This window comes from Homarus americanus, unplaced genomic scaffold, assembly GCF_018991925.1.
Source record: "Homarus americanus isolate GMGI-L3 unplaced genomic scaffold, GMGI_Hamer_2.0 scaffold8995, whole genome shotgun sequence".
Lineage (NCBI taxonomy): Eukaryota > Metazoa > Arthropoda > Malacostraca > Decapoda > Nephropidae > Homarus > Homarus americanus.
This window is the reverse complement of record NW_024736506.1, coordinates 295,146-312,037: the sequence shown is the minus strand read 5'-3', so window position 1 is coordinate 312,037 and position 16,892 is coordinate 295,146.

Here is a 16,892-nt window from a genome sequence, read left to right as displayed (position 1 = left end):
ATTATGTCTTATTACCAACTGATAAAAGAATCTAGGTTTATATATAGAGAGAAAAGCACAGAAAAACTCTTTCATTTCCGACTAATGAGCCCGCGTGATTCTTTGAGATGTCATGCGTTTTGTGGCTTCTTTGTATGTATGTATGTATGTATTTATGTATGTATGTATGTATGTATGTATGTATGTATGTATGTATATATGTATGTATGTATGTATGTATATATGTATGTATGTATGTATGTATTTATGTATGTATGTATGTATGTATGTATGTATGTTTAAACTTATATTATACATTCACAGTATTTTGCCTCCCTTCATATATCATCATACATAACCATACATATGCACGCTAAATCTATTGCTAAAACTTTAATCAATATCTAAATTTTAAGCTGGCAGTAAGTTATGCTTAAAATCTGATTCTAAATTTTAGTCTAATAATCTCTAATTTAAAGTCACGTTGTGCATCCAAATCTTAATCTCTCTTTAAATCTAAATCTAATTCTAATTATATTGCTAATTCTAAATATGTCTACATCGATATCATACAAATTCTAATTTTATGAATCAAAGCAAACGGTCGTCTATGTAAGTTTTAAATCTACATTCACGTTTGAAACAGCTTCTCTCTCTCTCTCTCTTCGGGGAGGAGAAATATGCTCCTCTCACAAAGTTTTCCTTTAATTCAGTCTCTGCCAATTTTTTTTTTTGCTAATTTATGAAATCATTACGGGCGATGTCTAGACTATAAAGATGGGGGGGGGTGAGGGGGAGTAGAACAGGGGAAATGGTGAAGGAATGGGGGAGTCTAAGGGAAGTGGGAAATTGGAGGATGGAAGGAGACAAAGGACTAGAAGAGGGAGAGAGAGGAAATGAATGGATAGGGGAGAGGAAGGAGGGAGAGTAGATGAAAGAGAAAAGGAAGGAGAGAGGAAGGAGGGAGAGTAGAAGAGGGGCCAGAGAAGAAAGACGAGGAGAGAGAGAGAGTATATGGTATTACACTGTATACATTAACTTACACACTATACAGGGAGTGAGGATTGACAGGATGGATAGCATTAGGTTGTCATCAGGATAAATAAAACTAAGGTGTCTAATCTTCAGGTAAGCCAACATAAAGGCGCCACACTATATTATGACAACATGATGTAATTTACCACTAACTCTACAACCAGGTGTTCACTCGTAGTCTTCCCTCACGTAAGCATATCAATATTTTCCGTTTATTCTTGTCGTTTGATTTAACCTCTACAGTCGCAATCACCTTGTTCTGTATTTTTATTTCTTGTTTGGCTTCCTTATATAAAAAATATTAAATTCCCATAATATTATACGTCTAGGGTGACTCCACACGTGTGCAATCATTAAAGCGTGGAGTGAAAACATAGGAATCATAATATGAATGAGTATCAATCAAACTAACAATGATTCAGAAATTAGGACGAACGAAAAACATACTCCAACATTACATTCATAATCAAGAGAAACCATATCCACTTTTAACCATCGTAAAGGCATAACTCCACAGATGAAAATTGGAATCTGAATCCTGCACCATTAGCAAAGCGAATCCAATAGTAGTGCTGAATAAGAGTTATTGTCCGCTCCAATTGTTTGAAAGCCATATCTATATCCAATTCGACATCAGACTGAGCTTGGTGATGGCTCTGTTCGTCTCTCCTCGCGTCACTACGGCTGGCTACCTCAACTGTCCAGGCCACACACACACACACACACACACACTACTCTCACGGATTTGCTTTCGGTGTTATCTATTGGTTTCGCTTTTAGTGCTTGTTTGTGAGTGCCTGTGTGTGACTGTTGTGTGTGAAAGTTTATGTGTGGTTGTGTGTGTGTGTGTGTGTGTGTGTGTGTGTGTAAGGGATTGGTTGAGTGTTTGTGTGTGAGTGCTTGTGTATGAAAGCTTGTGTGAAGGTTTGTTTGAATAATTGTGTGTAAGGATTTGTTTGAGTGCTTGTGTGTGTGTGTGAGTGCTTGTGTGTAACTGTTTGTGTGTATGGTTTGTGTGTGAATGATTGTATATAAAAGCTAATGTTTGTTTGTGTGCGAGCTTCTGTGCTTGTGTGTGAGGGTTTGTGCGCAGGTGCTTTTGTGTGTGTGTGTGAGTTTGTCTATGGTTATGCAAGTACTTGTATGTAAATGTTTAAATGTTTACATAAGTGTTTATGTAATGATTGTGCATGAGTGTGAGCATGTGAGAGTTGTGAGTGTGTGTATGTGTTTGTTGTAAATATATTTGTAAGTGTGTCTGAATATGTGTGTGTATGCCATTAAAAGTAATCGTGTTCTGACAACTAAAAAGACAAACGCGATGCTGAGCTAAATTACATTCACTTAGCAAAGAGTAATAAGCGACGTCTGTGTGTTGTAATGACTTTGTTTATAAAAGTAAAGAGACAAAAAAATAATGAACGAAAGTTGGGGATATTACATTAATTAATAAGTCACAGGTAACATACACCTGTTGTTATTAAAGTATATTTTTGTTAATGTCTAAGAACAATGATGAAACTGGATTTACCTGAAACATAACTTATGACTTTGTTGGAGGACTGTGTTATTTTGTTACATTGAACAGACTGTAGTCTCTGAGATTTTCTGTTTTTCTGCACAGAGAGAGAGAGAGAGAGAGAGAGAGAGAGAGAGAGAGAGAGAGAGAGAGAGACCATAATAGAAGAGCAAAAGAGAGAGAGGAGGGAAGAGATAAAGAAAGAGACATATCTCCTAAGCCACCATGGAGACAAACCCTTAAGATGACAAAATCCTGATGGGTAGGGGTGTAGGTGGGACCAGGGGGAGGTGTAGGTGGGCCCAGAGGGGAAGGTGTACCAGGGGTAGGTGTAAGTAACTCCAAGGGGGAGATGTAAGTGGGTGCAAGGAAGGGGGGAGGTGTAGGTGTGTCCAGGGGTAGGTGTAAGTGGGTCCACGGAAGGGGGGGAGGTGTAGGTGGGTTCAGGGGGAGGTGTAAGTGGGTCTAGGTGAGGGGGGGACGCCATTATTAATGTGGCCACTAAGTCGTGCCATTACCGCTCCGCCAGCAGTTTCAGGGTCACTATTTTATGGTGTTCTTGACGCATGTGCCTGTCATTCTCTCTCTCTCTCGCTCTCTCTCTCTCTCTCTCTCTCTCTCTCTCTCTCTCTCTCTCTCTCTCTCTCTCTCTCTCTTGTCTCCCGCTCGAATCCACCCAGTTGAAAATGGCTACCTCACTTTACCACTGAGGATGTGATGGCAGTCGAGTGCAGTGCCGGCCATACTGACTTACTTTGGTAGGAAAAATGAGATAAAGAAGAAAAAAGGAAGAGATAGAGAGAAAGGGAGAAAGAAGAAAGGGAGAGACAAATGGAAGAGAGATAGAAAAATACAGGAGGGAGAGAGAGAGATAGAGAAAGGAGAGAGAAAGAGAGAGAGAGAGAGAGAGAGAGATAGAGAAAGGAAGAAAGGGAGAGAGAGATACAGTGAGAGAAAATACAGTGAACAAATGGATATATGATTGTGTTTCCGGGTATAAGAAATGGTAAGTGAATATTCATGGTCGTTGTTTGAGGAAAAAACTGTAATAAGGCAAGAAAATAAACGGAATAATGAACGGCGACTCATAATTGGGCATAAAATAGACCATGGTATTATTTCAAGCTTATGTTACCTGAAGATTAGACACCCCAGCTTATTTCTCTTGAAGATTAGCTACCCTAACACTAACCTAACCTAACCTAACCCAATCTAACCTAACCATAATCTACCCTACCCCATCCAGATAGCGTCAGGGTGGATAATCTTCAGGTAATTGTTGTTAAGAAAGTAGTTCCACTGAAAATACCTCAACTCGGGAAACAACGAAGAAATGTTTCACCTCTCCCCGCTTCACCTCTCCCTGCTTCATCTCACCTCGCCTCACCTTGCGTCACCTCACGTCATAATAATAATAATAATAATAATAATAATAATAATAATAATAATATAATAATAATAATAATAATAATAATAATAATAATAATAATAATAATAATAATAATAATAATAATAATAATAATAATAATAATAATAATAATAATAATAATAATAATAATAATAATAATAATAATAAACAAAAGGAAGAACAACAAAAAGAACAAGAAAATAAGAAAATGACGAAGAAAAACAAAACAAAACGGAGAAAGAAAAGTGAAACAAAACAACAGACAAAAATACACGAAAAAACAAAGTTAATCAGAGAGACTTGCCTATTTCTCCTCCCTAATGGCACTATTTTTTTCCCTCGTGGTTTTCCTAAATTAAAATTGAAGCGGAGAGAGACGGGGAAAAAATATTGGCAACCGGCGACTTTTCATGTTTAGGTGGATGCCCAGATCACCAGCCCAGCCCGAATCTAATCTCTATAAAATTATGCAAATACACCAAGGAAAAATTGGCTATGACATGATCACCAAAATATGTAGATGAAACAGCTACAGTAGTCCACGTTGGTTGTGATTGTGTTGTTGCGTGGTCGTGTCATGAACCTGTTTTGTGGGTCTCATTTATTATGACCTTCCCTGACCTAGAAGTTTGACCTTGAAGTTATTCACCTGTGGTTCTGACCTGAGTGTACCTGCCCCTGCCTGGCCTCACCTGGCTGCAACACAGCCAGGGCCTCCTCCCTGTCTGTACTCTGACGCTGTCAGGCCTTGTGCTCCCACCGGTGCCCCCCCCCCCACAACCTCCCGCCAGTGACATGACACAGATCATATCCCTCTTCCAAGAATTTACCAACCGTATTGAAAAACGCTTCGCTACACTCTGTACCACCATCTCCCACCTACTCCTGCCCTCTGTTGCCACCCAGTCACTCCTCTCTTCTGGTTTGACACAAGCTGTTAGTCCCCCTGTGAGCCCCCCTGCTCACGGCCTACTCCACCGCCGGCGGCCTTCACTACTGGTGTAGCGCCTACCGGGCCTGCCCTGGTGTGTCCTGCTGCCCCCGTGCGAAGTCCTGCCTCATCTACACGACACGTGGTGCCTCAACCTGTCCTCCACCCACCGCAAGCCGCGCCCGCTCCTGTGTCTGTGCTGTCTCCACCAGGGCTACCTATTGGACCTAAGGACACCACCCCCGGCTACCTGTACCCCACCGGCATGTCGACGCACACACCATCACAATCACACTAAAAGGTGTGTCTCACAATATTGTCAATGCCTATGTGCCTCCCTCCACCCCTACTGTACCTGTTCCACCACACCATATCACCTCCACCCCCACTGTACTTCGCCACGCCTAGTACATTGGCAACCCTGAGCCTGGCCGCACTGTTTGTAAACTTTGTGGCCAACCCGACTCTCACACCCTCTCTCACTACATCCTCACTTGCCCTATGACCTCCTCCAACAGGTCCCCAGCCGTTACCAACACCTCTTCCCTCCCTGACCAGATATCCCTCCTCCTAGTGACAGGCACCTGACATTATTAGGGACCTGCCACACTTTGCCATAAACAGATAAATTGTACCGGGAACTTTCCCCCCACCCACTCATCATTCTGTCACTTTATGAACTTGCTGACAAAACCCATGACCCTTCAGGCTTTTACGCCCTTAATGCATGAGTCATAAAGGCAAGCATGAACTCCGCATGCTTTCCCGATGGGCGCTGTAAACGCTTCTGCGCTTCACCTTGCACATAGTCCCCTCGTGGGCAATCTAAAAAAAAAAAATCTAAAAAATCTAAAATCTGAGTGTGTGTTATGTAGTGTGTGTTATGTAGGAATGAGTGTGTGTTATGTAGGAATGAGTGTGTGTTATGTAGGAATGAGTGTGTATTATGTAGGAATGAGTGTGTGTTTTGTAGAAATGAGTGTGTGTTATGTAGGAATGAGTGTGTGTTATGTAGGAATGAGTGTGTGTGTTATGTAGGAATGAGTGTGTGTTATGTAGGAATGAGTGTGTGTTATGTAGGAATGAGTGTGTGTTATGGAGAAATGAGTGTGTGTTATGTAGGAATGAGTGTGTGTTATGTAGGAATGAGTGTGTGTTATGTAGGAATGAGTGTGTATTATGTAGGAATGAGTGTGTATTATGTAGGAAAGACGGAATAACAGAATGAGACAGACAGACAGACAGACAAAATGACGGGATGAGATAATACGAGACTGAGACAGAAAGATAATGTGTGAATGAAGCAAAAAAAAAGAGATAAATACGGCAATAAACGCAAATGTATATTATACGAACAATCAATCACACAACAGCTGTGTGTGTGTGTGTTAGTCGTCAAGTCAGTTGTTGGATCTTTATAATACATGCGTTCATGACATCTATTAAATTATTTCTCTCTTCTTCAATAATTTAGTGAACACAAATGAGCGGATAGTTTGAGTGAGGAATATTAAATAGTGTTCTTCTTTCAAACAAGGCTTTACTCGTCTCCATGTAAGAGGATTTTCACCACAAGGCGTCACACTCCGTCTAAGTGTAAACAGTTACTACCTCAGTGAGCGGGATGGTGAGCCTCGCCTTATCTCACCCTGGTAGAGGCTCCACTTTACATGTTATAGATCACTGTTGGTTCCAGCACATCTTAGAAAGGGTTCAAATCCGTCATTTAGCATTGTTACCCTGGTGAAATATAACTACTACTCGCAAGTTGACGTGTTCTTGTATCTTATTAATACATGTTCTTTTAGATATTTTGCCTTTCGTTACCCGGAGAGTCACAATGCACGGTTTTCATTTACACTGCGGGGCTCAGTATTAACTTCGTGTATTCCGCTTCCCCCCGAATATTCGCTGCATTGAAATTATTTAGACTGCCTTTAGCTCGTGTTGCTATTGAAGGTGACCAACTGAGAGCCACTCTATTACCCTCGCTCACGATGAACACGGATCTAACCTCTAAAAAATGTCTACAAACGAAATTAAGCAATTATCGCGGCGCCAAGGCTGAGTTACGGGGAATGCTGTGTTGTGTACCTCCTCTTTCTGTTATTGGTCATCCTAGGTGGGGTTGCCAGGGAAAATTCACAAACTACCTGTAAATTTTCTACCACTAACAAGGACAAGGTCAAGGTCTAACTGAAGGACAAGAATAGATGCTAAAAAACCTTGCGTGATTCAATTTGCCTTCTCTTAAGGACAACTACTGCGAGGTCCTGTTAGCCTTTAAGTTGGTTCTCATCTCCAAGACCATAACAAGCTCGTCAGTAAACACAGTAATGACGTGAATATCAACTTGGATACAAAACCCACATATATATTAAGGTGTTGTTGACTTGTAGTTATGTGTTTCAACAACTTAGGTCTTTAAGCTCGTCCTTTAAGTAAGTCCATATACACTAGACAACAACTATCATATGAAAATAAATTCATTTTATGTTAAGTGATAATACAAGTCGTTTTATGTAGTTATAATTTCCATATTTTATCGTCTTGCGAGGAGAACTGACCATACCACTTAAACACCCCCTTCCCCCCTGGCCTCCCTCACTCCTGACGACCGAGCCTCCCTCACTCCTGACGGCCAGGCCTCCCCTCCTCCTGACGACCAGAGAGCCTCCTCACTCCTGACAGCCGAGCCTCCCTCACTCCTGACGACCGATCCCTATTGTTTGTTCAGGGCTCGAGGGATCGCTCCATCTTATTCCTCCAAAGGATCAGTTTGCTTAGTTTGTTCTTATTCTAAATGCAAATGTTATATATATATACTCGCATGTGTTCCAGTATACACACACCTGCCTGGGGTTATGTTCTGACACACAGAGAAATGTAATTTGTGAAAAGGCATTCAAGTGTATGTGTACATTTCACGAGATTAAATGAATGGCCTACGTGTACATGCGCTTCATTGTGTACATATATTTTACTGTGAACTGTACATACACCGCCGATAACACCACCACCACCAACACAACTACCATTACTACCACCATCACCACCACCACCACCACCACCACCACATAATGATGAAGTAGCGTGACTATTACCACGTCCAGGTGACAATGACTTGCAATCATTCAGGACACATCGACTCATAATTAGAAGTTCATATTAATATAAAATCAATACTCACACACCGACCCTCTCTTTATGAGCTTAATTATCTGTTCCGAGAAGACCCCACACTCACATGGGAACTGACAATGCCTAGGAGGAACAAACAACGCTAAGGGAAAACTCACAACACTAAGGGGGAACTCACAACACTAAGGGGAACTCACAACACTAAGGGAGAACTCACAACACTAAGGGGGAACTCACAACATTAAGGGGGAACTCACATTGCCAAGGGGGAACTCACAACACTAAGGGGGAGCTCACATTGCCAAGGGGAACTCACAACACTAAGGGGGACTCACAACGCTAAAGGGGAAGGGGAACTCACAACACAAAGGTGAAGTCACAACGCCGAGTGGGACTTACAACAATAATACTAATAATTACATAAACATTAATAAGAATAACAAAGACAACGTTAACAAAAATAACAAGAACAATAACAAAACAACAACAGCTCAGACAAGGTCAAAATGAACAACACAGCAAAAATATCTCACGACAATAGTGAAGACAAAAACTTTCATCAGACAAACATTTCTACACTATTCTTTTACAACTCGACTCTGTTAACTCAGGTCTGTGTGTGTATCATTATGTAAACAAGATCACCAGAGTCTCTTACTTATTTAGTGTTGTATTATTTCCTGGCATTAACCTAGAAAAATAAAAGGTCTTTGTGAGTTTCGAAACAAAATAAATAAATAATGGTGTTATGTGTATTAGTTTGCATGGTTGTAGAAGAGGATTCGTTTGTATGTAAATAATAATAATAGTAATAATAATAATAATAATAATAATAATAATAATAATAATAATAATAATAATAATAATAATAATAATAATAATAATCGGTTTATTAATAGAGTTACAGCAGGTGGCTGAAAATATACAGGCTTGCATGTGATTTAGACATTATGATATACTGTACGTTCAATACATTTACAGGGCTGTACAGTACATAAATCAGGAGCTGTTTATTATTTTAACAATAGATGGGATGGTGCTATTCTTATATCTATCAGTGTGGGCTCTTATGGGCTGAATTTTGTTGTAGTGGCGGACTGCGCTAGGTGGGCGGGGGACTGCAGGTGGCAGTAGGTGGCGATGGCAAGGCTGGTGCAGTAGTCCACTGCCAAACCCTGCTAGCGCGTGGTGGTGAAGGTCACTGAGGGATGGCATTTCCAGGGTGGAGAGAGCGTTGTTGTAGCCGTAGTAGTCTGAGCCGAGCATGATTCTGCAGGCCCTCTTCTGTACCTTCTCTAGCTGACGTTGTTGGGTACAGTTGAGAGAAGACGACCAGGCTGGTGACGCATACGTTAATTTGGGGAGAATAAATGCGTTGTAGATAGTCCTCAGCTCTAGCATATGTATGTATGTATGCATGTATCACGCTAAATAGGGATAATTGCCAAATAGGGATGACTTTTTGTTTTCTATTGTTACAACTTATTGGAAATTAATTAGTACTGATAGAACTGTATCTCTTTTATGATGTTTACCAGCATAAGATAGCACCACCCTGGCCTCCACCCTGACCTCCACCACCACACTGGCCTCCACCCTGACCTTCACCACCACCCTGACCTCCACCACTACCCTGACCTCTACCACCACCACCACCACCCTGACCTCCACCACCACCACCACTCTGACCTCTACCAACCACCCTGACCTCCACTATCACCCTGACCTTCACCACCAACACTGAACCTCCACCATCACCCTGACCTTCACACCCTGACCTCCACTATCACCTTGACCTTCACTTCCACCCCCTTCACTGACCTCCACCATCACCTTGGCCTTCACTCCACCCTGACCTTTCACTTCCACCCTGACCTTCACCTCCACCCTGACCCACCACCACAACTCTGACCTTCACCACCACCCTGACCTCCAACTCCACCCTGACCTCCACCACCACCCTGACCTCCAACTCCACCCTGACCTTCACCACCACCCTGACCTCCACCACCAACCTGACATCCACACGGAGCTCTCGGAGACTCACTTTTTTAGTAATAATAATTCTTCTTTTTTTTAATTCGCCGATGGAGAAAATTACACTCCAGGTATAATCTAAGGCTGAATATTTTTCCATAATATTCAATAGATATACCAAAATGGAGCAGCGGCAGAGGCTGTTGGCCAGCACCAGGGCAGAAAATTATATGACATCAAATTTACTTGGCCATTCAGATTGTGTGGAGCGGGAAATGTGGTATAGATGCGCCTCGGTGTGGAAGGTGAGGTGTGTTGATTTGTCAGTCCACGTGTCTTTCTCACCTTTTAATGAGTACCTGTGTGTTGAAGGTACTATTTTATTGATGGTATAATGTAATCTCTGAGCTTTAGTAATTATGGTCTTTAAAAGCATATTAAAGTTATTAATTATATGACTCCTTCGACGATTATATTATAGGTTATGAGAGATAGAATTCTTTGTTATATTTTCAAAACTATTTAAACTGTTATTATTTTACAATGTCAAATTTTCGCTGGTGGTGATTTATGAGATGAGGAAGGAGAGAAGGAAAGGAAAAGAGGAGATGAGGAAGGAGAGAAGGAAAGGAAAAGAGGAGATGAGGAAGGAGAGAAGGAAAGGAAAAGAGAAGATGAGGAAGGAGAGAAGGAAAGGAAAAGAGAGATGAGGAAGGAGAAAAGGAAAGTAGAAGTGGGAGGAAGAGGAGGAGAAAAGGAGCAGAGAGGGGAGCGAGGGTGTAAATATTGAATCAAAACACCTTATATTTATTAATGAAAGACCCCCCCACCCCGACCTGGGAGAAGGAGGTTCTTGAGGCCTCTCTACTGATGTCCGTCACCCACTCCACCCAGCCAGGGCCTCTCCATCAACCAACGGGGGAAGGGGGAGGAGGGGGGAGGAGGGGGGTAGGGGGGTCTTCTCTCCACCTTCAGGATAAAACTATTCTGTGTAATTTCCAGTTGCCGCACCTCTTTAACCCGACTCATTAACCTGTACTTGATAGATAGATAACAGACAGACAGATAGATAGATAGATAGATAGATAGATAGATAGATAGATAGATATTGAGTACAATCCTTATACAAGTTTACAATTGATTCAGCTTGTATATAGACATTGCAATATATACACAGTTCACCTTACATACAGACAATGCTGGTATAGAAATCCCAGTGTACTAGACAGGGCAGGTACACAAACAATGGTAAACAATAAGGTAAGTCGACCAACGTTACCCAACAAAGGCCCCAGATGGTAATTTTCAGTATTTCCCTTAAGTTATGTCATGTTACTTTAAGTTGTATTAGGTTAAGTTAGGTTAGGTAAACTTAGGATGGCTTTGCAGTAAGTTTATGTTAGGTTACTTTAGCTTAAGAAAGTTAAATTAGGTCTATGTTAGGTTTAAGTTGTGTTAGCCTAAGTTAGGGTAAAATATGTTTGCTTAAGTTAGGTTAAGTCAAATCGTTCTGCTGTACTGTAATGGTAATGTAATTTACCCTAGTCATGCATATAAAGCTGAGAGAAAACGTAAAGAAAACGGAAACGTAGAGTAAACACAAACGCGATCAAGCTACACCATGTTGAATAATTACTGAAACAACACAACAAAAGCATGAATTCAGACGATATGAACCAGTAATACTTAGCCTAGGCAATTTAACCTATAAAATTCTAATCTATTCAATTAATCCTGGTCTGCTTTCAAACAAACAAACATAGACGGTATAGGAGTGAGTACGTGCCTGTGGTTCTTTCTTAACAATGCCTGAATGGAACACACAACAGCCATTCTATTACTGGATGTGTTTTAGAAAGTTTCAGGATTAGCTTGGAGAGGTTTTTAATTATTTGTTATACCCTGAAGATACCCTTTACATCCTTAAACCTCATAACATAATTTTAAATCCTTTATCCTAAAAACACATGAAATTTACTAAGGAAATCTTACTCATCCTTTAAACCCGTTGGAGTGAAAACCAAAATCTCTTAACCTTTCCTAACATCCCCGTAAGAATTTTATCCAAACCTAAAAAGAAAGTTAAATAACTAGTGTATGTGTTTATTTGGGAAGTGGGTACAGTGTGTGGCTGTATCGCCTCTCACGTGACCAGTGATGCAAGGAGAGGGAGAGAGAGAGAGAGAGGGGGGAGCAGCCGGGAAAATCCATGACAAGTAAAGATGCTGGGAAGGAAGAAGAAATGAGGGGGGGATAAGGAGAGGGAGAGAGGGAGGGAGGAGCAAGGTAAGGGAGGGAAGGAGAGAGGAAGGGGGGAAGGGAAGAGCGAGGCAAGGGAGGAAAGGAGGAAGGGAAGAGCGAGGTAAGGGAGAGAGAAAGGGAAGAGCGAAGTGATGGAGGGAAGGAGGAAGGGAGGGAGGAAGGAGGAAGGGAAGACCGAGGTAAGGAAGGGAGGGAGGAGGGAAGAAGAGAGAGTTAGTTTTTAGTTTAAAAATTTATTGACAAAGCTTGTAGTACAGTTTGCCTATTCCGAGTAATTCAGTCAGGTCTTGACACTGAGGGTAGTATCACTTCTTACTGCCACGCAGGACAGAGGTTCATACACAAAGAAATACAACATATTCATTAACAGCTATATATATATAGAGGTCAGATTCATGTGGGTAATGTCACTGTTCACTGCCATGCAGGACAGAGGTTCGTACACAAAGAAATACATCATATTCATTAGCAGTATATATAGGTCAGTGGTTCACATACAATGGACGTCATATTCTAATTGAAGACTAATCAGTGTGGGCTAGCAAATTTGGGATAAACAGCAAGAATGTCCTCAAGCACCCCCGATTCAATGCAGTAATTACAAAGTTCAAGATACAATAAGTCAGGTGGCCTGAAGTCTTTGACAGTGTCGCATTCAATAATATAGTGTTCAAGTGTATGCTTTAGAGGTTTATCACAAAGTTTACATGCTGAGTGTTCCGGTATGGGTACAGCGTTACTAACTTGCCAGATGTGTCTGTATCCTAGCCTAATTCAGGCCACGACTACATCACATTGTCTGGTTCTGTCCTTATGCTGGCCATATCGGTACCTCTTGTCACAAAATTTGTCATATTTACTAATGCTACAACTGCCAGGTCTCTCTGCATTTCTCACTTCTTCTAGATCAGAGTTCATGATTCTGACTTGAATGTTTTTAAGTACAGCATTGGACAGGCCAAGGTCACGGTCAACATTTTCTTTCTTACCTGCCTCATTGGCCAGTCTATCAGCACGGTCATGATACCTGACTCCAACATGGGACGGGATCCACACAAATTCGATACGAAAGTTGTTCTCATTGGCAGTTATCACATTCCTTTTAATATCACATACAACTTTAGGCATAGAGCCTGACGGGCTGTTCATTGATTTCAAAGCACTTTGAGAGTCACAGAGAATCACCCCGCCTCCATTTTCTTTATGGTAGTCTGTGGCAAAGTAGATTCCAGTTAGTTCAGTTTGTGTTGTGCTGGCCCAGTTGTTCAGCCTTTGCTTGTTTGACACTGTCATCTCTTTTTCTTTATATATTACAATTGCACAGCCTGTTCTACCTGTGTTTGTCTGCACAGAACCATCAGTAAAAGCATAACATTCACTTGATTTAATACTCTCTACGTGTCTGTTAATAGTTTCTAGTGTGACACATCTCACCACATCGGTGTTTAACATTTGCTTACTACCAACAAGAGTATAATTAATAGGAACTAATACATCCAGCCAAGGAGGAATGGCATTAATGGGTTCGTCTGCGGTGATTGGGACATTCAGTTTCAAGAGATCTGCAACACTGAAGAGAGAGCGTGTGACCCTGAACTAGTGCTTGACTTGTGTGTGTGTGTGTGTGTGTGGCGCGACCCTTTCATCACAAGAGCTGTAACACCCACACAGCAACACATTTCTCCCGCACCACATCTATATTATTTGAGGTAAGACGCACAGCATAAGACAGCAATTAACATACACGAGACTAAACACACACACACACACATACACACACACACACACACACACACACACCCCACCTCAGGTAAGCTCGCTTATGTACCTGATCACCTCCCAGTTTATTTCATCTTAGAATTAACACCCTAACGCTAGCTTAACCTACTAATAATAATAATAATAATAATAATAATAATAATAATAATAATAATAATAATAATAATAACTAAGATAATATTAATAGTAATAATGATAATTATAATAAGGAGAAGAAGAAGAATGGTAATAATCCTTAATAACAAATTGTCTTAAAGCACAGTACTGTACAAGAATTTAATAATATAAGTCGGGGTTGTTTACACTTAGCGAGTCAACGTGTAAACAAACTTCTCCCATGATATTCTTGGTCTTGTCAGGAGTACTAATAACGTTTATTTTACTCCTGCTAAGTATTAAAACGTATAATATCTTCCATAAGATAAGGAGAAACGTTTGTGGAGACACTAATATATAGTGTCTCAAAAAATGTATAAACACTTCCTTACAGTTTTGTGTAGAGAGCGTGTGAATGTTTGTATTGCAACATTATCATTGGCCTCTCTTGTTAATGTTGTAATACAAACATTCACTCGATGTTCACAGAAAATTTGTAAGGCAGTGACGCTATATATATATATATATATATATATATATATATATATATATATATATATATATATATATATATATATATATATATATATATATATATATATATATATATATATATATATATATATATATAGAAAGATCTGTTTTGCCATGAAATATAGCATTCTTACTAGATCTGTTCTATGTTAGTCATGTGAAAGATGTATTAGGATGAACACCACACTCACACAACCCATGGAGAGAGAGAGAAGTCAAGACTGACACAGCAGGTCTCTTCTCCTCCCTGTAACACTTCTTATGGCCTCTCTTCTATCCCAGAGTTATTGTTGGTTGAAAGCTATTCTCTTAATTAAACAAAGCCATCTTTATTTTATATATTCAAGTTCTTATCTAATTCAGCCACAATTCTTTTTTTTAGTTCTGATTTTATTCAACAATAATATTTTTTTCTTTTGAATTTTTTGCCAATTCAGCTTCAATGTTTGTTTTCGTTTGTATTCGTGTATATTATTTTTTTATTTATTTACTTTTCATGCCACCTGAGTCATTCATCTTGTCAGGTGAAACCCAAACTGCCTTTGTTCATCGCCTACCATCACTGAACGCCCCTACACTACTAGTAGAAGGCAGGAAGACGTTCAACTGGCATGGCTTTCGTTTCACTCTCAGTAATAAGGGGAGAGAGACGCAAAGCACTTTTTATTGCTCGTGCTGGCAAACTTGTTATATTCTGAACCAAACGTAAAATTGTGTCGCTAGTCATATTCAGTATACACCAGCCAGTCAATTTTCTGTCTCACTTCAAGGTCATCCAGATGGTTCGTAAGGTTGTGCTCAGGTTATGTGAAAGCAGAACATGTTTCAATAAGACTTCCCACAACATATGACGAGAAGTATGTAGATCAGGGGTTCTCAACCAGGGGGGGGGGGGAAACTGATTCGGGAGCAAGAGATATGTTCGATGAGAAATCAATCACAGAATTTTGGCCCTTGATGTGCGATTCCTACCCAAAAGTGGCAGAAAGAGCTATCCGTGCATTGCTTCCGTTTGTGTCGACATATCTTTGTGAGTCAGGCTTTTCAACTCTGTTGCAAATTAAAACGAAGCAACGTAGTAGATTAGAGGTAGAAAATGACCTGCGTTGTGCCCTTTCAAGCACTCCTCCACGTATCCCAGAATTGGCGAAGAAAAAACAATCACAGGTTTCTCATTGACTGTAATCTTCATCTGAATAAAATTAATTACAAATTTACAATATCCTGGTATTCTATTGAACTTTTTGTTTATTGCATTATGCTTCAGTTTGGTCTGTTAAGTAATTCATTATAAATAAAAAAAACTATTTTACTTTTATTCAAGTTTTATAAATCCATCAACATTTTCAATTGGCATTTAATTTGTAAAACTCCACTATAAAAATAATCCATGTAAAATTGTAAATGTATATGTACTAATATGGAAAAAATAAAGGATTTTCAGTATTATATGCATATTATTTGGAATGCACTTTTTGAGGCAGACAATCTTGGAAAGGAGGGGGGAATGACATTCTGACATGTGGTGAAAGGGGTGCATGGGGCAAACAAGGTTGAGAACCACTGTTGTAGATTATGTCCGGGTTTAGGAAATGAGATGACGATCAGAGAATACACTGTAAACAAACTCATTGGAGGAGCGTTATAACTTTGGGTTTTCTGTCGTTGGTGTATAATGTGTGTGTGTGTCTTTCTGTGTTCCAGGAAGTGGCAGCCTTGAGGACGACTTTGAGTAACGGGATGGTGAGTCAGCGGCGGACTTCAGTTGTTACAATATGAAGACACAACACTTAGATTCCAGTTAGCCCTCAACCGGCATCACGATATACCCAATGAGCAGAGTGGCTAGGGGCATGAGGTGCTCTATGTCCGTTGAGGGGTACATAGGTACTACACCCGCGATAGGGGCAAAGTCTTACGTGTCTGCAGGAAGATATAAAGCGGTGGGTGTGAGGCTCAGGAGACATAAACAAACATTACCTGACGAGGAAAACGACAAGGTACTACAGGAGAGACTGGTAGTCCTCAGGTCACCGCAGTGCCTCGTCCCTTCTCTCCACACTCTCACTCCACCTCCCATTTGACGCAGGTTCTGTTGTCACTCACGAAGGCGAAACATTACAGGAAGGTCAGAAATACTTCACACCCGAGCGCACGGACGGACTGACAGCTTCGGGAGGAATTCTGAGAAAAATAAATTTATCGCCGGTCAACAAAGAACCTGTACATAC